Below are 26,095 nucleotides of genomic sequence, written 5' to 3' on the forward strand. Positions count from 1 at the left end.
TTGCCTGTTGCTTTCAGGTTTTTCAAAAATGAAGGTGTTCTTTTGAGTATTTTTATGTTTGCATTATATAGATCTTTCACTTCCTTGGTTAACATTATTCCAAGGTATATATTTTTTTGTTGTTGCTATTTAAAATGGGACCATGTCCCTTATTTCTTTCTCTGAATCTTTGTCATTTGCATGTAGAAAGGCTGCTGATTTTTGTGCATTGATTTTGTATCCTGCTACTTTGCTAAGGGAGTTAATCACCTTCAAGAGTTTTGAGATGGAGTCTCTTGGGTCTCTTATGTATAGACTCATGTCCTTTGTGAATAGCACTAACTTGGCTTCTTCCTTTCAAATTGTATCCCCTTTATTTCTTTCTCCTGTCTTATTGCTTGAGCTAGGACTTCCAGTATATATTGAAGAGCAGAGGTAAGAGTGGACACCCCTGTCTTGTTTCTGATCTCAATGGGAATTCTTCTGGTCTCTCTCCATTAAGTATTATTTGGGCTTTAGGAGCTTTGTATATAGCCTTTATTGTGTTAAGATATGAACCAACCATGCCAACTTTACTCTTCATTGGAGAATCTGTTTCTCTTTTTCAGATAGATGCAGATCCTAAGGAGAGAACCACCCATCATACATCAAAAGGGCCCCAGCTGAAATTAAGAATAATTGGTGAGGGCTGGAGAGATTGCTTAGCGGTTAAGCACTTGCCTGTGAAGCCTAAGGATCCTGGTTCGAGGCTCAGTTCCCCAGGTCCCACGTTAGCCAGATGCACAAGGGGGCGCATGCGTCTGGAGTTCGTTTGCAGAGGCTGGAAGCCCTGGTGCACCCATTCTCTCTCTCTCCCTCTATCTGTCTTTCTCTCTGTGTCTGTCGCTCTCAAATAAATAAATAAATAAATTAAAAAAAAAAGAATAATTGGTGAAACAAGCAAGGGTGCTGTTTTCTTGATGAATCTGGTACCAGCACAAGGGTGAAGGAGATTGACACAGAGAACAATCAACTCCTACTAAAGCAGATATCCAGAGACACAGAGGCTCTCAAGACCTCATCACTGAAACAGACCTAAAATGAACCCAACATGGCTCAGAGAAATTTGCAGAAGAGGGGGCACAAAGAATGTCAGAGCCACAAGTTGGGTCATGATACACAGAGACATTTCCTCCTACCCATAACTTGGGGCTAACTCCACAATGTATGACCCATTTACCTCAACTAGGAGGGATCTTGGGGGGTAGGGCATCGAGGAGTCTAACAATGGTACCAACTTGACTGTATTCACTGAGTACAAAAGTAATTAATAAAAAAAATCACGGCATCTTATATAAAAAAAAATGAAGGTGCTCTTTGGATAGTATGGTGCAGTTCCCCATATAAGAATTTGAGAAACATCAGAATATGTCTGGTTTCATTTTTGAAACATTGTACCACATCTTTTGCTCCTTTGCCATAGAGCTTTTTGTTGACATATTTGATCAGATTGATTATTTATAACAGCCCTTCTTCTCTTAACTTATTGTACACAAGACAGCCCTCCACTTTAGTGTAGAGGGTTGTGTTTGGTGACAGCCAGTGCTGCAAAAGTCTGCTTTAGTCTATGTACAGAGCCCATATATCCACGCTGAAACACGGAAACACATGCTCTGGGACCTGTCTTTACTCTCCTGGAGCTCATATGTCAAAAGTCTGTTTTTTGAGAAAAGTCAAGAATGCATTATTCCACCCCTATGATGAGAGACAGATCTCCCATTAAAAGAAAAATTCTTTATTCTGAAAGGCTGAGTAGGTGGGCATGTAAAAGGGAGTTCTCATTAGTTAAATTAGCCACTGATAAAACGATCCAGCACAAGAATAGTTTCTGGCTGTGGGCCCATAGCAATGTCAACTGATTGTGAGAGGAGAGATTTTCATCAAATCTGGGGCTTTGCGTTTCATGTCTGTGTTGTTCTGATATAGGAAAACAAGTGTGGTTACAGAGGTTGTCCCTATTACCCTACCTTTTCGCATGTCAAGATCAGAACCCAGGATGGCCTCATGCCTGCTAATAGCATACAGGTGGAAAAATGCAGCATTTTAAATAGCTCTCCTCTCACAATTAAAAAAAATTATTTTTATTTATTTATTTAATGGAGATAGAGAAACAGTGACAGAAAGAGAGGAAGATAGAGAGAGAATGGCCATGTCAAGGCTTTCAGCCCCTGCAAACGAACTCCAGATACATGTGCCACTTTGTGCTTATGTGGGTTCTGGGGAATTGAACCTGAGTCACAGGCAATTGCCTTAACTGCTATACCATCTCTCCAGCCCCTCAAGGTTTTTTCTTATCCTTGTCATCTAAAAATTTTCTTTCTTGTGTTATTCTGGCTTTTCAAAGATATAGAAAGCACTTTAGGTGAAAAAAATCTGTGGAGTTTTTATTTTTTGTGTTAATTTTTCTAGTGGCCTTAATACAACATATATATCTTCAAATTCTTTGTGGTCAGGGCAACTTGCCAAGGCAAGTGTCTTGCATGTGATGACTTAGTGATTTAGAATGCATTACTCTTGTCTGTGTTCTAACTCCATACATGCTCACATTCTTAGTGAAGTGGGAAAAACTTTTCACAGCTTCAGGCTGAAAGTGACACATGCTACCTTTGCTTCTATTTCATTGGGTATATGTGGTCCTATGGATTCCTACCTGCAGGGGTCTGGGAGGTAGTCGTCCATTTACCCAGAAATAAGAGATGTTGTTGATCACTGCTTGGTCAACCTTGCACATCATCATAGTCTAAATAGTACATAGCCCTCAAGTTTTCTATCACCTATGAAAACTCACAAAAAAATCCCCACAACTATTGTGAATCCCATTTCTTGTTTCCATGAAGCATTTAAAGTTCTCTAGAAGATTTTCCCTTCCCATAGAGCTTTCCTTTCTTATTTTCCATTACTCCATTTTTCCAATGTAAACACAACTCTGTAGATGAGTTTGCATTCCTTCTGCAGTGGAGGCACTCTCTGAGTCAATGTACTCACCCACACCTCCAGTACCTCCAGACTGGAATTAAGTCTGCTCTGACTGTGCTTTGTGCTGTGCTCAAGGCATTTGAAACTGCAGTATGTAGTTGAATGCCATCTTGTTAGGAATCACAAATCATCTTGATTTTCCTACCAGATCTTGGTGCTTATCCTGTCCCTGCACCCAAGGAGTTGATATCTAGAGGCTAAGAGAAAATGGCAACTTCAGGATGATGGTGTCAGGCACTGGTGTCCCAGGACCCCAAATTCACTTATTACCACTCTTCCTGCTTTGTATAAATCTATCTTGTCTTGTATCATATTCCTTCTTTAAAGGTAACTCACTTTAATATTTAAGAAGTATAGGTTTGCTGGTAATGAATTCTCTCAGTTATTGGCCTGAGAAACTCTTTATTTCTGTTCTATTTTTGAAATATATAAATATAAATACACACACACACACACACACACACACATATGAAAGAAACAGAACACTCAGTTGACAGTATTTTCTTTCAGTACTTTAAATACATTACCCTGTGTGTTCTGTATTGCATGCTTTCTGGTAAGAAATCTACTGTAAAATTTCCTTGCTCTTCTTTATATAATAAATAAAGAATATAAAGGGTCTGTAATTTTATCATATTGACAAGCCAAAAATTTAGCCTGACACAGTCAGGGAAACTGGCAAAAGACAAAAGATTCTATGGGCTAGAGAAATGGCTTAATGGTTAAGGTGCTTGCCTGTGAAGCTTAAGGACCCATGTTCGACTCTCCAGATCCCATGTAAGCCAAATGCACAAAGGTGAGGTAAGCACATGCCCACTAGGTGGCACAAGTGTCTGGAGTTTGATTTCAGTGGATGATGGCCTGGCATGCCAATTCTCTCTCTCTCTAAAATAAAAATAATAACAAAAGATTCCAGATCCGAGAGAGTAATAACTTTCTCTTGGCATGGCAAGTTGTAAGAGCATTGGTGAAACTGTTTGAGCTCCTCTTCCCTCAGTGCTTAAAAGAGGGATGTCTGTGGGCCTAGATAGATCTCATCATAGGTGAAGGATCTTGACCTTGGACTCAGATTTTTACAATGAGTAGCATGTATCTGTCCTTCTTAAGAGAGACACTATCATTTTTACTTTTAATAATTTTGTACATGTGTACAATGCATCTTGATCTCTCCATTTATCCTTCTTGTCCTCGTTCCCCTCCCACAAAAGCTCTTCTTCCAATTAGGTCCCCATTCTGTTCTATGCCTTGTTTATTTTACTTTTAAAAATCATTTTTATATAATTATGTGTCAGAAAAGTAGACAGTGTATGTGGGGAGACAGACAGATAGAATCTGGGTGCCTCTTGCAAGTACAAATGAACTCCAGATGCTGGCACCATTTTATATATCTGGCTTTTCCTATGTATTGGGGAATTTAACCCCCAGCTTTTCACATTCCATGTAATGCTTTATTTGAAAATAAGACCTCTTATAGAACAATAGACATCAAGTTATAAAGGTTTTATGCTTGGAAGTGGGCTTTTTAAAATTTTTTATATATTTTATTTAGAGAGAGAATGAGAATGGGTGTGCCAGGGCCTCTATCCACCACAAACTCTAGATCATGTGTTACCTTGTGCATCTGGCTTTACGTGGGTACTGGAGAATTGAACCTGAGGCCTTAGGCTTTGCAGGCAAGTGCCTTAACTACTAAGCCATCTCTCCAGACCCCTTTGTTCTTTTAAGCTTTACCATGTGCATTTTTTGTTCATCTAGTGAAGAGTTGGACTGGGTTTGAGACTTGTAGTTGATATAATTACTCTCTGTGCACAGTCCTCACGTTCCTCTAGCAATACCTTGTGTTAAAGTGTGTGAGGTTTTCCAGGGCCTTTTCTTATATTCTGCTCTATCCTCAGCTTTAGGTCTCCTCTTCTTGCTCTTTTGAAATATCTGTTCTTTATAGCTTTCCCAGCAATATTCCATGGTTACACTGAAGTTGGCTGGTTTGGTAATAAAGAGAGGGTATAAAGAGAGGCTTATTATCTGATGTTTTGATTAAGCCTCAGGCTCTTTTTTTTGGTGGGTTGTGACTTTTATTTTTTCCATTGGTGTTTATTAATTATATAATGTACTGGTTTAGATAAGGACATTTTGTACACATACATAAGTATTTTGAACATATCCCTCATGGCTTCCTTTCCTTTTCATGCATTCTCCCTGTCATTAGTTCCCTTTGTTTCCCTCCACAGCTTTCTTTCCAATTTTCTGTTAAATATACATGGTTCCATGTATCTACATAAAAATCTAAGAATCGGTGTTATTTATTTTATTTTATTTTTTAAGGAAAAGTCTGTGTATTCCAGGCTGGCTTCAAACTTTCCATTCTCCTGCCTCTGCCTCCTGAGTGCTGGTATCAAAGGTGTGTGTGCCGCCAAGCCCAGCTTATCCCTCAGTCTCAATGTGTGTCCTTGTCTCTAAGAAGTGTGGCCTTCATAAATATTCTCCTCTCCACAGCTATAGTTTGGATTCCAGTATTTTTTTCCTGCCTCTATCCCAGGGATAAAGCACTTTCTTTTCCTTTCCTACAGCTGTAATAGGACTTGATGCACCAAGAGGGACAATTTTTTTCTTTGACTTTTTCTAGCATAGGCTAAAGCATCTATTTGAGAGCAGAGATTTGAGAGAAAGGTCTGGGTAGAATCTCATGTTCCTCCAACAGTGGTTCTGCTTACTTCTCTTAGATCTGAAACATAAGGGAATTCCCACCCTTGCCCTGCCAGTTTCTTAATAAGCACCTAGTGGGGTGTGAAAGGCACATATCCCTGCCAGCATCTACAGATGTTAGGGGCTTTATGCATCTTACCAGCCATCACTTGGATTCTATTAGTTGTCAGCTCTTGTAGCTGAAATCTAGTTGCACCTGTCCCAGATAAGTGAGTATCCCTACACTCTGTAGATACCTATCCCTCTCAGATTTTGAATTATTTGATTGTTTTATGACTTTAACTCCTTGTTGGACTTGTGAAAAGTTTAATACTTGTCTCTAGCCTTGCTATTTGTTGTTCAATAAATGTAAGCAATTTTTTAAGCATTCTATATCCATGAGCACCTTTCATTTTTGCTACCTTTTAACTTATGGTTTCTAATTACTCATGTTGATACTAGGAAAATAGTACAACTATCCTAACTGAACTATCATACATTTTCATTTTGATCATCTGAGCACCTAGGAGGGACCACTAAATTACTTTATAGGGTATGAAATTAATGGTAGGCCTTATTCCTGCCTCCTAAGAGTTTATATAAGTGGTAAATAGTTTCTAGTAAATCCATAATGAAACTGAGTTATGTGACATGCTATAAATAGTTGAGTGGATTCTAGGAAAGGAAGGTGAGTGATAGTTGTGGTTGGCCTCAGAGAGGGCCAGGAATCAGGTTAGGGCTTGTTTAACAAAAAGAACAGGGCTTTGCTGTCAGATTCACCAGACTTTGCATCTAAGCCTTGCTGTTGACCAGCTGCAGGATGTCAGCTAAATTGTTCAGTGCTTAAGAGGGTAAAGGTGGGCATCATATGTGCCCTTTAAGACTATCATGAGGTTTAAATGAACCAACATGTAAAGGACTTTGCATAATTATCAGTCTTGGAAGGCATAGATTAAAGTTTCCTTTTCCCAAAATCTATTTTAAAAAGTAGTAATAGCTTTTGGTAGGCAGAAAGAAGACAGGAGATAATTTCGCATGAAAAAAAAAAAAGTAAGTGAAAGCCTGGATTTATCAGTGATTACAATATGTGTCTGACACATTGAGACCAGCCTAGCCTAGCTAGTGTGGTTTTCTAGAAGTGACAGGAAATCAGTACAACTTGAGTTTCAGAAAACCCAGGCCACCACATTTTATTTGGTGCTTAAATCTGCACCTAGGTCTTTTAACCTATGCTGACCTATTTAATGTAGATGTGGTTAGTCAGGGTTCCTGGATACCTACTCCATACACAGGCCTTCTGGGACTGATGGTCTTTTTTTTTTTTTTTTTTTTTTACAGAGATTTGGTGGGGCTTTACTTTAGAAGAAAATCATAGGAATAATGTTTTGGAGTTGGACAGAGAATGACAAATTCACTACAGCAGAACCAGGCAGCCAGAAAGAGCCTGTGACTTTAGAAGGCTGTACTTCAGATGTTTTGGTTTCTTGGTGACTTGCTGGCCCTGGAGGGACTCTTCTTCCCAGAGTTAGCCAGTTCATAGTGATGATAAAAGACTGGCCTGCTAGTCTTTGGTTTGAAAATGAAATAAGTCAGAGCACATGCCTCCAAAAATCTCCTTTTTGGATGAAAAAAGCTTCCATTCTATTCTATCTATCAAGGGATAGCGTACAGTGTACAAAGCTCAGTGAAAATGTTCTAATCAATTAATTCTACCCTGCCTTGTACCTTGCATGCTTCAGTCTGTGGCAACTATGATAAAGATCCTGGCCTGTGTTTTCCTTTTACTCTCTGTCCCATGAATTGACCAAGACTTTGTGTGATTTACTTTTCTCACAGCTTGATGGATCTGGGGCAGTCTTCTTTCTTACATGGATAGCTGAGGATGCCAAGTATACTTGATTCAGTGTTCAAGCTAAGTTGAATGGCCTCCTATGGCTTACCTTGGGAGTACCTGGAGTCACTTCTGTCATGCTGCCATGAGATAAGCAATGGTCCAGAGTTAAAGTTTCCATGTGGTGATCTTAGTGGATGGGAAATGACAATGAATTTTAGGGTCATAGGGACCTTGTGTTAAAACTTTGTCAAAGTTTTTTTTTTTTTTTTTTTTTTTTTTTTAAGGGGACAGGCATATTTACATGAAACATCTCCCCTTCCCTTTTGGTGCAGTGTGTGATATGTGTGATTGTGTGGTGTATGCATACATGCATGCGTGTTATGCTTGTGCATGTGAAGGCCAGAGAACGATATCAGGTGCCCTATCTATCTTTAATCTAATTTCCGTGAGAACTTATCTCTTGCTGAACCTATACCTCACCAGTTTTTGGATAGACTGGCAGATCTGAGACCCAGTGATCCTCTTATTTCTGCCTCCATCAATGCTGGGGCTACAGATGTGCATGACCACACCTGACTTTGTATGTGGATACTGGGGATCAAACTCAAGTCCTCCTGCTTTTGCAGCAATTGCCAGCTCCCCAGCTTGTGCTATCCCTTAGAACAAATAATCTTTGCAAGTGTTTGTCCATATAAGGTTAGGCAAATGGGGCAAAGTAGATTAAATGACAGCTAAAGCCAAGTGGAAGAAGTTGGATGTGATTAGGTAAGAAAATAAAACTTAGGTTTGGTGTGTGGAGTTGATGTGTGAAGCACAATGACTGGAAATTTTTGTCCTTTTTAAGGAGTTGAAGATCAAATGTACCTGTTCAAGCTGTGCTCTGAATGTGGGGAGCTTTCAGATCAAGGTGTAAATCAAAGCCGTTTGCCTTCACCTAGCAAGAGTTTGCTTGAGCCAGAAGCCACTTCATGGAATTCCAAGCACTACAGCTCAAATGTCAAGGTAAGGTTGCCACTATTGGTTTTATATAAAATTCAGTGTTCAGCAGATACTGTTTCTTCTTTATGAGAACATGGTCTTCCCTGCAGAAAATGACTCCTGATGTAGCTGTAAATCAGTTTACCTTCTTAGGATGCAATGAGGGTTCTTCTAGAGTTATGATGTGCTACACTTTTAAGGAGGTTATAATTCACTACATACAATACTCACAACAAACTGACTCACTATTTATTATTTATATATTTGAGAGAGAGGGAGCAGGAGGAAGAGAGAGAGAGAAGGGGGGAGGGAAGAGGCGATGATGATAATGGGTGCACCAGGGTGTCTTGGCACTGCAAACATACTCCAGATACATGAGCTATTTTGTTCATCAGGCTTTACTTGAGTACTGGGGAATCAAATGTGAGCTGGCAGGCTTTGCAAACAAGTGCCTTTAACTGCTGAGCCATCTCTATAGTCATATTTATTTATTTATTATTACATTTATTTAGGGAGAAATCACAAATTGTGGGGTTTATTTAAGGGAAGTTGGGATCTAGGAAGAAGGCTAGAGCAGAGTCATAAACACATGGGAGACAGGAGAAACACTCATTGGAAAACACAGTACAGTCTGTGAAATTCCTTTAAGAGAAATTGAGGATGTTAGGGAAATATTGGAGTGGAGCCACAAGCAGGTGGAGGCTAGAACCTAGGAGCTTTTGTAGGCAGCATCCACCCTGAGTTTCCTCATGGAGGAAAGTTAAGAGGGCAAATGGTGGTGGCTTAAGGAAGAATAGCAGAGAGAAAATATCACAACAGAGAGCAGGAATTTTAGAGGAGAAATTAGTAGTAAAGAGAATTACACTCATGGTTTCTCCCAGTTTAGAGAAAGTACACAGGTAGTATGCCTAGAGTTAGAGAAGCACCCATGTGGTGGATCTGGAGTGTAAGGGAGGTAAGTACATGGTAGATTCAGAGACCAGAGGGAAATCATACATATAATTCAAGTGAGAAGTTAGTTACCTCAAAGTATGATGCAGAGGCAGGCAGAAAAACCACTCAGACCAAGACTCAGTACTCTGCTCTCCCCACCCAGCTGGGTTGTGTGTGTGGGGGGAGCCAGACTCTGGGGTATCTAAGTGGCACAGGGTAAGACAAGGAGGAATACGAATACATGGTCTTAATGTATAGTGCAGGCTGGCCTGGAACTCATTATGCAGCCCAAGCTGGCCTCAAACCCGTGATTCTCTTGTCCCAGCTTCCAAAACATAGGCCAGTTTAGAGTCATGGTGATCAAGGTTTCATCAAGGTTCACATCATTGTTATTCTAAAGCAAGGGCCCTTCTTATCAGTGCCTCTTTCATGAGAAAACTAATGTTATTTTTCTGTAAAAATAATCAATTTGAAACATGCTTTCAATTCTAAAGCCAACAAGTCAATAGGAGGAGGTAGATCTTTGTTGACATGCCCTTTTCCCAAAGCTGGAGTGGACAAAACTTGATTTTGAGTGAATGCAGTAGGAGGGTTCTGACCCCCAGAAAAGGCCTTCCCGGTGTGTGCTGCATTGTGTGCTCACTCACATGCCACAGCTTCCATTCTGGTTATGTTGAAATCATGCTGTTTGTTCTGGAGCAGCTGAACATCTATCATTTGTATCATTCTGGGCTAAGACTGGGCATTTGTGTTTGTTCTGACATGACTTAGCAGTGGGGCCATGTGTTGTGATGTTGGGCATCTATCACTTGGTTTCCTGAATAAGTAGGTGGCACAGATCATCATTGATACTGGACTAGAGTGAGGAATACATTGCTATTATCTTTCACCTTGAGAGGTTTTGTGGGGGGGGGGTAGGGGGCTAATCCATCATCGTAGGAGAATGACTGCTGTGACTGGTACACCGAGGTATCCACGAACCTTTCCGAGGAGTAGAGCTAGAGCTGAGGACAAGGCGGGAGCAACAACTAGGAGTATGTACCTAACTAAATCAAAAAGTTATCAGTTACTGTTAGAAAAGAATAAGCTATTTTTGATACTTTGCCTCATTTTTATTTATTTATGAGTAAATGTATACATGGTGTGCAAACATTTGCATATGTATGGGATGCTCTTGTAAGTGTGAGCACATGTGTGGAGGCTGGAGGTGGATGGCAGGTGTCTTCCTCAATCTTCTTCACTTTATTTTATTGAAATCAGGTTTCTCGCTTAACTTGGAGCCTCACCCATTTGGCTAGTCTTGATAGCCAATGGGCCCATGGATTCTCCTGACTCTGCCTCCCCAGGTGTTTTCCTCCACACCTGGTGTTTTTGTGGGTTCCAGGGATCTGAACTTGGCCTTCATGCTTGTAAGGCAAGCACTTTACTAACAGTCACCTCCCTCTCCTAAGATACTTGGCTATTTTAAACAAAGACCTCAGTTTTTACAGATAAATCTCAGGAAAATACTTGGCTCTCATGCTTGGGTTCATCTTTCAGGTTTCTGTCCCCCTCTCAAGATGGAGAGCTTGGGGCCCTGGCCATAGGCACCAAGGCAGAGATGCCCAGCTGGCACTTCCCCTGATTGCTGGCACAAGCAGCAGAAAAACTCTCAGGATCATGTCTTATCAACCCAACCTGTTTTTCAGGGAGGGAAAATGAGCACTTGTTTGGTATGTCAAAATGCTTGTCAGTTCTGCCTTTTAGAATTAACATCCTTGATGATTTTCTTAGTTCTGATATAATTAAAGCTTGCTAGATTGGAAAAAAAAGTGAAAAGTGAAAGGGAAATAGCTTTCTTTCCACTGAAGGGCACTCAGGAGTCATCTTCAGGTTTCCCATATCACCAAGAAAGGGAGAGGCATGTAAATCACTCTCACTTTGCAATTTGGCCAAACTACAATATCTGGTTCTTCCTTGATATTCCCTCCAAAGGGCCCAGTGATGCTTTTACTAAGCTCTTTTTTGGGGGGCAGAAGATGTACCTCAAGGATAGGACATTTGCCTGGTATGCATACGGCTCTGGGTTCAGTTCCTACTACTGTACAAAACATAAACAGAACCTTTTTCCTAAGATGGTCTTTTTTGCTTTCTTGTTTTGTTTAGTTCTCAGACATGATCTCATGTAGCCCAGGCTGTCCCCCAACTCTTTATGTCTCTTAGAGTGACCTTGAACTTATAATCCTTCTGAGTGCTAGAATTACTGGTATGTCCTCCATCAGCACATGCAATTTATGTGGTGTGTGATTGAATCCAGGGCCTTAAGCATGCTAGGTAACCCATTCTTTTTTTTTTTTTTCCAAAATTTTTGTTTATTTTATTTATTTGAGAGTGACAGACAGAGAGAAGGAGAGAGGGAGGGAGAGAGAACGCGTGCCAGGGCTTTCAGCCACTGCAAACAAACTCCAGACACGTGCACCCCCCCTTGTGCATCTGGCTAACGTGGGTCCTGGGGAATCGAGCCTTGAACCGAGGTCCTTAGGCTTCACAGGCAAGCGCTTAACCACTAAGCCATCTCTCCAGCCCTAGGTAACCATTCTACCGTGGAGCTCCAGCCTCATGCACCTGAGGGCAGCTTTTGAATTGTGTTTGAGGTTAGCAGGCCAATGTCCATCTCTTTTTTTTTCTTTTTGTAGTTATTATGAATTAACATATCTATATTTTCTCCTAGGGTTTAACAGAGGCTTGAAAATGGATTTTTGTTTAATGTAGATGTGCAATGTGTAATGCATATGTCACTAAGTGATAATCCCTGCAGGAAGATGGTCTGTTTATGAAATTCTGTGGCAGGAGTGCCTATTGCCTTACAAAGTAAGGAGACAGTATGCTTAATATATATGCTAACTCAGGTAGATAAAAAGAAAGCTGAATTTAATGTTAATATATCTTCCTCTGTGGTGGAATATATTTCTTTTTGACATATGCTTGGTTGGTATTTAAAAATGCTGGATTTGTGCATTGCTACATTGAAAAGTCAACACTCATAGAAGGAGCCATGTGCTATATTAATGTTTGCTGAGAAGGCACATGGACACAAGATGTTACAAAAATATTGTCAGAATTTAAGGCAACTTATCTTCATTCATAATTATATGTGTGTGCATGCCTGACACTGAAGATAATATGGTAATAATTTGGGTTTGCTAATGTAGAAGGCTGGTGCTGCTGCCACTGTGACATTGGCAAGTGAATAAATCAGCACTAGCAAACCCCAAATCATTCTCCAGGTAGGGATTCTGCTGAACCAATCACTCAAGAAAACAAACAAGCACACCACAAAGAATAAAGGAATCTGTGAAAATGAGGGGAAGTTGTGGATACTTGTTCAAAAGCAACTAAGGATGAAATGACAGATGACAGGTCACCCATTATTAAACCCGGGAGATATCCAAAGCTCTATCCCAGTCTAATTAGATTAAAAAAGCTGCGATTTGTATTCATTTCTGAAAGACAAGGAAGTTTAAGGTGAAATATCTTTGTAGTATATCCTGAGCAACACGGTGCTGAGGGTGCTGGATGATGGCAACGAGTAAATTGTGGTAATAATGTATTATAGATCTTGCAATTATAATAAAGTCAGCAAAGAATAAAATGAGGTAGATAGAAACTTGTGATATGACTAGATAAAAATATTTCAGAACAACTGTCCCTCCCATACAAAGATGGGGAAGGTGGAGCAGAAGATTCCAGGAGATGGGAAGTTTCTGAGGCTAACTATCATTCTTTTCACAGTTCTGTCAAAGGCAATTCTGTCTCATCAGACCTCATGGTTTTGTTTAGTTAGTTAGTTTCATATTGATGTACTAAGCAACAGTTTTTGGTAACATATTTGTGTTCTCAATGCAAAATATAAATCCTGCAAAATTTAAAAAGTACATTCAATGATATAGGCTTGTTTTCACTCAAATACCAAACCCTTCCTTGATGCAACATGCAGGTGGTAGCCCTGATTTGCATTCTGCCTTGTGGGGCCTGAGGAATAATGCCTCAATCTCACAACCCCGTGCAATTTAGTATGTCCTGCAGTGTGATTACTGTGACGACTGTGGCTATGAATGAGGCAACACAGAACCATTGTCTGACAGAGCCAGTGTGCTGGGGCTCTGGTCTTGACTCTTTGTTGGATGAACCCACTGGGTCAGGGGTCATAGTTTTCTGAAGTAAGGGAATAGAAGTAGGAGTCTTGTCAGCTTCTATAGTCATGCTGGGCATACAAAAGTGGACCCTCAATATTTTCTCTGTCTCTCATACACTGATAAAAACTGGCATTATTCTTCCCAAAGGAGGACTTGAGAGACTTTGGAAGGGATTGAATTGCTTTTCCCAGCTAGATTTAATTCTTCAGTAGATTAAGAACTCATGACATTTAAAGGTAATTGATGAGACAGAAAGCGATGAACAGTTGTAGAGTATTTACTGAGATAGGCTAATTTGAATCTCAGAACAACTTGGGCACTGGGGCATATAGCTATACATGGTTATGCAAATGCAACTCTATTTCTAGAGGCAGAGCTCTGTGCTAAAAATGGTAAACTTAAAAATGACTAATCTGGATACTTCTCATCATTAAGAGTCTGCTAGTAACACATGTTTATGTGGCAGTGAAGTGGTCCTGGTGGGATTCATGTGGTCCCTGCTATACTGTCCATGCCAGCCTGGAAAGGTGATCATTTGTTCCGTGTCATGGGTGTGTCAGTGGCATTGCCAAGGATGCACATATTCTATTCTTGACTTTATCTTTTTCTTCTTAGCTTAGAAGAATCTTGTTTAGAGCCTGACATGGAGGTGAGGTCACAGTTCTGGAACCTGAGCCACAGTGTATGTGTGTATGTACATGTGCGTGTATTTGTGTGTTTGAATGCAGAAAACCTCTTTTGTATGTGAGTTCTGAGACTTCTGTGTAATGCAGATATTGATGTGCATCTCAGTGATGTGAAGTCATGTGGATAAAGCTTGGGGCCATAAAGATGCTCAGTAAATGCCTCATCTTACTAGTAAACTGGGTTTGAAGGAAGCAAATTAGTCATTTTTCTTTGGAGTGAAATTATTATGATGACTGGAAATTCATGTACTGATTTTTCTGTGATTAAATGTAGAAGGCCTTTCTTCACAGGGCTGTGTATTGTATGCCCAGAATGATGACAAGGTATATGCATGATCACAGATATAAATGATTTGTAAACTAATTCATCTTGACACAACTTTATCTAAACACTATAAACATTAAACATCTAAAACAATGTTTAGGGCTGGAGAGATGGCTTAGTGGTTAAGGCACTTGCCTGCAAAGCTGAAGGACCCAGGTTTGATTCCCCAGGACACACGTAAGCCATGTACACAAGGTGACTCATGCATCTAGAGTTTGTTTGCAGTGGCTGGAAGTCCTCACGTGCTCTGTTGTGCCAAGACCCCTGACCAGGAACCAAGTCCGCCGATCACCCAGGAGTCACCCAGAGAACCGCCACAGAAGTCGAGACACTCGAATGTAAAAGCAAAAAGTTTCTTTATTGCAAGCTCAGGCCTGGGCTCCATCCACACAGTCCGGCACAGCGGTAGTGAGGGAGAGAGCCCTGATCCTCAGAGGAAAGGGGTTTATAAAGGAAAGGTTACATCATATTGCAAATTTTGAAATGATTGGTTCTAAGAGGGCACACATGGGAATTTCAGAGAGGGTACATGTGGGAACTCCAGCCTACTTATCTTAGGTAGCAACTCATTTGCAGAACCTATTGCAAGAGCTGTTTGCAGAACTTATCTTTTGCAAGAGGCTAGAGCCTCTGTGGCTAGGTATCTCTGGAATGTCCTTGAAGTGGAGGCTTTCCAGGAATCAAGGGAGGCTATAGCTAAGCAAGCACGGATACAGAAGCAAAAATAGCACATTAGTCAGCTAGTTCCTCTTCTGAGTCAAAATGGCTGTCTGATTTTAAATGGCAGTGCCACTGTCCAGCCACTAAGCGAGGTCACAGAAGCCAGATGCAGCACATTGCTTCTCCCTGGTCTCTCATTTTCTTTCTCTCTATCTGCCTCTTTCTCTTTCTCATAGATGATAAATAAATAAAATGTTTAAAATATTTAAAAAATTTATTTCAATACAAAAAAGTCTATGAACTATAGACATACCTAAGAGTGAGCCTCTAACAGTTTATGTGACTTCACTGCCTCGTAAACAGCTCTTCTGGTGTCACATTAGCATCAGTTGCCGGTGAGAACTTTTTAATGTTCTGAGTGAACATTAATCAGGTTTTTATACATTGATTTTTTTCTTAAATAATTGAGAATTACTTAAAAGGAATGAATGTAACATTTTAAAATCACCCATTTGTCATTTTAATAAGTTTAGTTAGAAGTAGCTTGCATTATGAACTGGATTATACAGATTTCTACAAGGGTCCTACCAGAATGCATTGCATGGTCTAAATATTGTGTGCATAGAAATACTAGGTGTAATAAAGTGCATCCCCCCTCCAGGCTATATATACAAATGGTCAAAAATCCTTTGAGAATGCAGAAACAGTCATTCACCTGTATATCCAGCAGAGGGCAGTAGAGTCCCAGTTTTGGTTTCTGCTGGGGTTTCCTTTCTCATGATGGCCATTTTCAGGACTCTGACACAAAATTGTGGACATTAAACATTTCTGAGGAGAGACATAAAAGGTATTGTGAGGTCAATAGAATCCTCGGTCAAGACTTCTCTGAATATTTGACCCCTTGCCATGACAGTGCAAAACTGGAAAAATGCCTGTCACTCACTAGAGAGTATCTTGTCTGGGGTACTTTATTAGCCAAATATTTTTGTATAATTTTATTTTGTTTGAATGTAATGATACTTTCAGTGAGTGCATCCGGTTATAATTTTTCCTGACTATAAATAAATTAATAATGGCAGTTTTGTATTTTGCCCCAACTGCCATTGAGACTTTAGGGTCTCTTGTGCAAGAGTATTGAGATGTGGCAAGATAAAGGGAGATTAACGTGCTTTTCCCCTCAGTGTTCAGTCTTCCTCCTCTTCACATTTTCTTGGAAGTTGATGGCAGTTTGGCTTAAGTGTAAAATATAGGCAATTTCTTTTCTTGTGGGAGAAATGAATTCTCAAAGGTCACAAAGAAAAACAGAGAGTCCTTAGTAGAAGTATTTGGTGAACACTGGCTGTTGTCTGGGTTCCTTGGCCTGAGAAGACAGGAATGCAGGGTCACTTACTATTTATATTAGTTTTTAAAGAAATGATTGAAACTGGATCTATCTCTAGAATGTATCCACGCTGCTAGCTATAGTAGGCAAGCCTTGGTATATGTGATTGCAGAAGTCACTTGGAAGTACAAGAATGACAGGATGGTCCATCATTCAGGTGAAAGTCCTTGATGACAGATCATGAGTATGCCATAGAACAGATGGGAAACAGATCACTGGAGACAAATATGGTGTAGGAGAATGTCATGGCTGAAGTGGGACTTGGCTGAGACATTAAAGTGACATGCCCTGGGGTAAGGAAGACCACAGGTACTGAAGGCACTGACCTCTCCTTGCACTCTGAGACCTAGCTTGTGTGTGTCCTTTTAGAGCATCTCTGGGAATTTTCTACTTGCATGTCTCATCTCACATAAATTAAAGGTATAGGCTGTTGTGAAGTGAGGGTCTTCTTGTAAATATTTACCAGGCCAGTACTAGCAATTTTTTGATTGAAAGAAGGAGCTGAGGGTAAGGGGTGAGGTGGCCTTTGTGAGCAGGAGCACGGTAGAGATGAGATACTGGTTTCAGTAGTTTGTGTTCAGAGTAGCAGAAACAGAGTTGATAGATATTATCATCAATCCAATAAGTAGGAATTTAGATGAGTTATGATGGCAATAGGGGACTATTTAAAGAGGATTGTGACAAAAAGCTGTGTTATAGGAAACTAATCTGTGATACACAAAAGGGGTTCCAGGAAAAAATAATCATCAAACTACAAATCTATGGAATTTGACAATAAACATACTTCCCACTCAATTATTCTTTTTTTGTTTAGCCCAAAATGATGGCTATCCATGAAGTATTGGTCAACCTAGATTTAGCAGTTTTCTTTTCCTATAAAAGAGAAAATATTAATCCAGAAAGAGTTTAATAAAACCAGAAGAGATAATACTGTTTGCAACATGGAATTTAGTTCTTTGGCACATTTGAAGAAGACCCTTACTCCTTTACTAATCAGAATTTTAGTAATAAGTGGGAGGCAGCCATTGATTAGTGACAGTCTCATGACAATCAGGGAGCTTCAGTTTGAAGGAGGTTCTTCTCCAAGGGGTGATGTTGTATGTTCAGAGGAAAGATCCTTTGATTTAAGGATGGTCTCACTGGGAATATCTCCATCCTGTAAGCGCTCTTTGGAGAGCAACATTTCACTGAGGTATGAGTTGCCAGCAGGAAGTACCAGATAGTGACATTACCACATAGACTGTTTTACTTGTGACCTGAGCACATGGTGTTGTGCAAAATGAGGAAAGCTTGGTTAACCATGGGCTTAGGCACAACTTTGCTGCACTTGGGGTCACCAGTGTTGATGTTATGGAAAGACATGTGTTGGTTGGCAAGAGTTTATTGATTTATCCTGTTTTTATATCAGTTGTGAATGTGAGAAAAATTGTCATCCAAAAATAAGGGGTTCAATTCATTATGATATTTTCATACATGTATAATATTGTCCCTTGCTGAATTTCACCATTCCCCACTACCCTTAGCATCTCCCATTCCTCTCACTTGTCTGTTTCCTCCCCCAGCACTTCTCCTTGTACTTTCCTCTTTGTGTTGTTGATGGTGGTGTATTTGAAACATTTGTCTTCTCTATGGTCACTGATATGTTAGGGCTTGAGTCTCCTGGTTATTATTGTATTTTCCAATTGTTCTCTCTACTGTTTCTCCATTTTTCTGTTTTAGCTCCTGGGGGGTACTTAAACTTTTTTTGTTTTTTCAAATCCATTTTGACTTACCTATAGTGCTTGGTATAGGCTGTTTTTTTTTTTTTTTCGAGGTAGGGTCTCACTATAGCTCAGGCTAACCTGGAATTCACTATGTAGTCTCAGGGTAGCCTTGAACTCATGGTGATCCTCCTACTTCTGCCTCCCAAGTGCTGGGATTAAAGGTGTGCACCGCCACACCCAGCTGGGTTTTGTTTTTTAATCTTTTCCTTTTTTCTTCTTTTTGTGTTGATTCCTTAGGTACTTATATATAACTGTCATTTTACCAGTTTTTTTGTTTCTGAAACTTTTTATTGACAATTTTCATACAGGTACACAATGTATTTTGATCATAACCCCCTCTCATTTCCTTCCTTCCCCCCTTTCTACCAAGCCCCTTCATTCTAGCCAGTTCCTCTTCTACTTGTTCATTTTTACCCTTCTCCATCATACATTAGGACATGTTGATGTAAGTCTTGCACAGACAATGACAATGAATAGGAGGTCATAAATCTGACAGGTACTTCGTGTCTGGAACACTGTCACAAAGTGCACCTTCCTATCCTTTGGCTCTTATGTTCTTTCTTCTCCTACTTCCTCAAAGTTCAGTAAGCCTGGAGGACATGGCAGAGATGCCTCATTTAGTGAGCACTCAGCACTCACTTCTTCCATGCCTGTGATGAACTTGGAGTCCCCCAGGAGTTAACACCATCTGCAAAAAAGCTTCTCTGACCAAAGGTGAGAGCAGCACTAATCTACAGACATAAACATAAATATTTAGAAGGGTACAATATATCCATTTAGCCAAACAAGAGTAGCAGCTTCCCCATCTAGAACCTATGATCTTTCCAGACACAGATTTCCTTACAGGTTTTTAATACAGGAGATGAATTCCCTCCCACAGACTGGGTCTCAGATGCAATCAGAGAACAGCCATGACACTATTGTACCAGTGGGTACATCTTACCTGGTTAATCAGTTGTGTACTGTGCAAGATGGATCCATTGTTAGGTAGGACATTTGTTGACTTTTCTCCTCCAGCAGGCTGCATAGCATTTCTAGCATTATGACAGCTATCTAGCAGGGAGGTGACTTCCAGCTCAGTTCTAGCTTGATTTCCCAATGTCCTGTAACCGAAGCATCTGATTGATGTCTTCAGTTATAGGATATTACCATCTACTTATGGCAAGCAACCAAGAATGTTGTCAGTAGCCTGTATTATTTGGGGGACCTCAACAGTTTCCCTGACCAGCAACTCACTGGAAGGTTTCCTATTTCTGGATTTTCCTGTAACAACCAATGACTTCTTATCAGTTTGTTAAAAACCAGTGTACATAGTAATGGGTTTCATGTTGGAATTTTTATAATGTTTTGTTCTTATTGGTATTTTCCAGTATTTCTTTCCTATCCCTCTGCCCCTTCCTTCCCACATCTTCTCTTCTACTTTCAGGTCACATATATTTTATGACTCCCGCCTCCAAGATACTATGGTCATTACTCAGGGTCCCTTTATAACTTCATTATCTATCTATCTAATATTTAAATATAGGAGAGAAAACATGTACTAGTATTTGTTTTTCTGAAACTGACTTTTTTTTTTTTGGTTTTCGGTTTTCGGGGTAGCGTCTCACTCTAGCCGAGACTGACCTGGAATTCACTATGGAGTCTCAGGGCAGCCTCGAACTCACAGCAATCCTCCTACCTCTGCTTCCCGAGTGCTGGGATTAAAGGCATGCACCACCACGCCCGGCAAAACTGACTTATTTTGCTTAACTGGTTGGTTTTCAGTCCAACCACTTTTCTGTAAAAGTCATGATTTTGTTTTTATTGACAATTGAATAAAACCACCACACACACACACACACACACACACACACACACACTACATTTTCCTTATCCATTCATCTACTCATGGTCGACTGGGCTGCTTCTATTTTTTTACCATTGTGAATGGAGCAGCAGTAAACATGGGGGTGTTTAAGAGCTTACAGTCCTTTGGATAATATACCCAAGAGAGGTATAGCTGTGTTTTATGGTAGTTTTTTTTCCCTGATGAATGTCCATAGTGATTTCTACAGTGGCTGTACCAGTTTGTAGTCCCACCTTCTGTGAATAAGGATTCCTTTTCTCCAACAATCTTGCCAGAATTTGCCATTTCTTTTTATGATAGCCATTCTGACTGAGGTAAGATGGAATCTCAAAGTAGTTCTAATTTATATTTCCCTGATAACTAAGAATGTTAAACAATTTAGAAATACTTATTGCCCATTTGTGTGTCATCTTTGGAGAACTGTCTGTTCAGTTTATCAGCCTATTTGCTAATTGGAAGATTTGTTTCACTGGTATTTAATTTTGGTAGTTATTTCTTTAAGAATGTAATTATTAATGTATAGTTGGCAAATTTTTATTCCCATTCTGTGGGCTGCCTCTTCACTTGGCCAGTAGTTTCTTCTGCTTTATAGCAGTTTTTAAATTTTATGCAACCCCATTTGCCAATTTTTGGGTTCTTGTGCTTTTAGAGTCTCTTCTGGATGCTTTATGTCTATATTTTTTCCCTATATTTTCTTTTGGCAGTTTTAATATCTAAGATTTTATATTAAGATCTTTGATCTATTTTGAATTAATTTCTTTGAGACAGGGTCTTTTTTGTTGTTTGGGATATGACATTTATTGAGCTTATCCACCAGAGTGGAAATAATGTCTGTACAAAACCAAATGTTTGTTACTATAACTTCTGCATCGCAACTAAAATCCAAACAGTTTTTAAAAAACAGTCAACCAATCAAAACCCACTACTTCAGAATCAATAGCTTCTCTGAAGCCACAGTAACACTTAAATATGGTTAAGACTCGACTGCAGAAATTTGGTTGGTTGAAAAACTAACTAAGCTTCCAACTTGCTCAAGTAGAATTACAAAAAGGCAAAATTGTGTTTTTCACAGTCCACTGGAATCACCAACACTCGACAGCTGTTAATAGTATTTAGAGTGCTGAGATAATGAGGAATCCAGGCATCCTTTAGACAGTCTTCTGTTGTCCTTTCTTCCCAGTGAGAGATTTGTGGATGTGTGGAATGACACCACCACCAGCAATTGTAGCCTTGATCAGAGAGTCCTGTTATTCACCTCCACGGATAGCAAGTTGCAAGTGACCTGGGGTGATACATTTTAGCCTCAAGTCTTTTGAGGCATTTTTTGCCAATTCAAGTACCTCTGTGGTGAGGTACCCCAGGATGGCAGTGCTGTACACAGCGGCAGTAGCGCCCACACGTCCATGGCTGGTTGTCCTAGATTTCAGGTGTCGATGGATACGGCCCACAGGGAACTGCAAGCTGGCTCGCTGCAAGCGGAAAACCGCCTTTGTCTTGGCCTTTCCAGAGTCCTTTCCAGCTTTGCCACCAGCCAAGGAGGAAGACATATAAATAGTGGTTCAAATATGTCATACTTTATCCCATCAAAATTCCATTGACATTTATCATAGAGCTAGTAAAAAACTTCTAAAAGTCATATGAAAACACACAGACGCACACACACACACATACAAATCCCAAAGCTAACGCAGTCCTAAGCAGGAAAAACAATGCTGAGAAATATCATCATACCTGACTTCAAATTATACTATAGAGTCAGTGACAAAGACAGCTTGTTACTGGCACAAAATCAGAAATGTATGGAATAAAATAGTACATCGTGGCTCACATATGTAATCCCAGCTCTCAGGAGGAACAGAAGTTGAAGGTAATCAATGGCTTCGTAGTGAGTTTGAGACCTGCTTGGGATACGGAATGCTGTCTCAAAAATATTTATTAAAAATGTTAATTCTAATGTAGACTGGAGGAAAGATAGCATCTTCAACAAATGGTGTTGGACAAATTGGATGACCATATGTAGAAAAATGAAATAGACCACTAATTTGCCATACACAGAAATCAAGTCCAAATGGACTGAAGACCTCAATATAAGACCTGAAACACTTCCGCTACTGGAAGAAAAAATAGGAGGCACTCTCCATGATATAGGACTGGGAAAAGACTTCTTGAACAAAACCCCAGTACCTCAGGAAATTAAAAAAGCACTCAACTAATGGGATCTCATGAATCTTAAATGCTTTAGCACAGATAAACATACTGTAAGCAGAGCCAAGAGATTACCCACTGAATGGGAGAAAATCTTTGCCAGCTATACCACTGGCAGAAGCCTAATATCTAGAATCTACGAAGAACTCAAAAAACTAAACAATAAAGAAAATCAAACAACCCCCTCAAAAAGTGGGGCAGAGAACTAAATAGGGAGTTCTCAGAGGAAGAACTACAGATGGCTAACACACACTTAAGAAAATGTTCAACATCCCTAACCATTAGAGAAAGGCAAATTAAAACAACTATCAGATTCCACCTTGCACTAGGAAGGATAACAAACATTAAAAATAATAAATGAAAACAAATGTTGGCAAGGATGTGGCGAACTAAGAATACTCATTTACTGTTGGTGGGGATGTAAGTGGGTACAACCACTGTGGAAATCAATATGGAGACTCCTGAAAAGGATGAATATAGAGTTAACAACTGACCCTGTTGTTCCCTTACTGGGCATTTACCCTAAAAGCCCCACATCTCATTTCAGAGATTTTTGCTCAAATGTTTATAGCTTCTCAATTTATAGTAGCTAAAAACTATAATCAACCCAGGTGCCCATCATTGGCTGAATGGATAACCAAGATGTGATATATCTACATGATGGAATTATACTCAGCAGTAAGAAAAAAAAAATGACACATTGAAATTTGTTGAAAATGGTAGAACTTTGAACAAATCATTCTAAGTGAACTCACATAATCACCAAAAGACCACCATCACATGGTCTCACTCATCTGCAGTGCCTAACCTGGATCAGCCAGAGTTGCTGACATACCTGAATAGCAGCATCTTGAGGCTTGGACAATAGGGAGGGTAGGGCTTGAGGGGAAACAAAGGGTGGTGGTGGGGGGGGGTCACAAAAGTGAACCAAAATTGAACTGTTGTCATAGAATCCTATATCCTGAAAGTCAGACTAAAAGGTAGAACCCTCAACAGGACCTCAGGGGGAACACCTGAATCAAAGGGTCCTGGAGAGGCTGAGATGAAACCTAACCTTAAAATTCTCCTGTTTCTCTTTCTTCTCTGTCTTTTTCTTTTGTATTTTTCCCTTGGCACTGGCCTGTAATTCCCTGTACCAGAATGTGGTCTATATCCACAATGAGCTGTTGATCAGAGAGAACTACTATATCTCCCAAAACAAAGAAGACAGACTTCTGTCAGAGCACTTGATTACCCCCCAGAGATGAATGGTAAGACCCTACTGCTGAAGATACCATAAGATGTTGGCATGGACCATGGAGAGACCTGGTTGGAATCCAGAGGAGAGCCAGTCCCTAGACAAGTAGCCCATCTAGTGCTGGAAGGCACTACATGAGCTACTGGGGAAACTGACCAACATCTGTCCAAGCAACTCAAGGTCTAAGTGACTCAGAAGCAAATAACCTGATGTGATGCTCACACAAGTGCAATAGTGGTGCACACAGCCATGGTGGGTATCCAACTGCTCTTGGATTGGCTAACAGATCCACTCAGTGGAAAGGTAACCATATCTGGAACTGAGAAACAAGTGAGAATCATATCGAGATAATGATTCTGCTTTCCATTGTCAAGCTCCTACTAACCTTGGACTATAAGAGGGTCTACATCCTTTAAATTCACTCTAAATTAATAATGGTGATTCCATTACTAGTGTGGATGTCATTCTCCATTGGAGAATATGCTTCTCTTTTTCAGATGGGAGATGGACCTGAGGAGATAAATGACCCAGTGCACTCCACCCCATCCCTAGCTCCAGCTGAAACCACAGAGGAATTGGGGAAATGAACAAGAGTGTTGCTTTCTTAGTGAATCTGATATTAGCACAAACGTGATGGAAATAGACACTGAGGACACTCAACACCTACCAACCAGAGATCCAGATGCTCCTAAGTGCCCATCACTGAAGTAGACTTAAAATGCTCCCAGCATGGCTCAGGCAATTTTGCTGCAGAGGGGGTGGAAAGATTGTTAGAGCCACAATTGGGGACATTTTGCACAGAGACATTGCCTCTTCCCCCAATGATGCATGACCCACAATCCCCATGGGGCTGACCTGCATCCCCAATGAGGAAGACCTCTTCAGGAAAGGGGCAGAGAGGAGGGAAAGCATGTGTTGCTTACATACTAAATATGTCCATATCTAATAAAAAGAATTAAAAATGTTAATTCTTTATAGAGGACAACATGTTGCATTGATAAGAGCAAAAGCTGCAGTTTTTAGGCTTGGACAGGTTTATATATGAGAAATTAGGCATATCTCTGAAATTTTCTAAGCCTCTTTTTTTTCTCTTCTGAAAAAATGAGGCTATTGAAATGTGCATATAGGGTTGAAAAAGAACTAGAAGCAATGATTGTGCTAATGTGATGACTAGAGTCACCAGTATGACCTCAATTGCATCCATGTCCTCTGCCTTGGAAATCCTCTGCATCCCAAATGTAACTCTTCCATTCACTACATCAGTCTTAGATATTCACCTGCTCATAGATTATTTATAATGAAGTGGTACATTTACATATAAAATTCATATGAACAAGTTGAAAATACTATTCTAAATCTTATGTTCCCACCTCAGTCAATGAAATCACCATCTACTTGGTTATCCAGTTAATATACTTAGAATTTGTTCTTCACTTTTTACTACACTTTGCTCTTTGTACCCAATTGACCCCTAATCCCTGTCAATCTATCTTCTCCACTGTTAGGGTTAGACATGAGAAATGAAAGAGAGTAGTCACATTGATAGTTGGCCCAGCAAGGAGAGCTCTTCTGTGGGCATGTTCCTGAGTCTGGCTACTATCTTTGGTAGGTATCAATGGTGTTTGTCTCCTGATACCTGCTGAGACCTGAGCCAGCACCTCAGGGTCCAGGTTTGTCACTTCCATTGCTTTTAGCACATGCTGTCAACTTCCTTCCTTCCTTCCTTCCTTCCTTCCTTCCTTCCTTCCTTCCTTCCTTCCTTCCTTCCTTCCTTCGTTCCTTCCTTCGTTCCTTCCTTCGTTCCTTCCTTCTTTCCTTCCTCCCTTCCTTCCTCTCTCTTTCTCTCTCTCTCTCACTTGAACCCAGAGCTCTCTGATTTGACTAGTTGGGGGATCCTCTGTCCCTGCCTCCTGAGTACTGGATTTGCAGGCACACCATGATAACTATCTGGTGTTCCTGTGCATGCTGGGGATCTGAATTCACGTCTGCATGCTTGTGCAGTAAGTGCTTTATGGATGGAGCCATCTCTCCAGCCCTACTATCAACATTTCTAATCTATTTTATTTTTCATAAAATGCTAATGGCTAGCTTGTTTTAGGGACTCATCATTATATCATACATTCATGTGTATAACACAGACAAGAAACCTTTCATAATCATCGATCTTTGGGCTGTTTGGATCTCCACAATCGTGTTTCCTTACTGTGGAACCATTGTACATTAGGGTTTACCTTCCTTTGTAATCTCTCCTACTCTGTAAGTTCCCTGAAGGTGGAGAATCATGCTTGTCTTGATAGCACAGTAAACAAGCTTGTCTGTGGCAGGAAAGCAATATATATTTGTTGAAAAGAAGGAACTAAGAGACTAGCATAGCATTTTTTTTTGTTATGCTTCTA

General features: G+C 40.1%; 1 pseudogene; it reads right to left on the bottom strand.

The window, feature by feature from the left end:
* Window positions 1-21,360: 21,360 nt before the first annotated feature.
* On the bottom strand, window positions 21,361-21,804 carry LOC123455782 (annotated as a pseudogene).
* Window positions 21,805-26,095: the final 4,291 nt, after the last annotated feature.

Source organism: Jaculus jaculus, chromosome 1 (assembly GCF_020740685.1).
Source record: "Jaculus jaculus isolate mJacJac1 chromosome 1, mJacJac1.mat.Y.cur, whole genome shotgun sequence".
Taxonomy (NCBI): Eukaryota; Metazoa; Chordata; class Mammalia; order Rodentia; family Dipodidae; genus Jaculus; species Jaculus jaculus.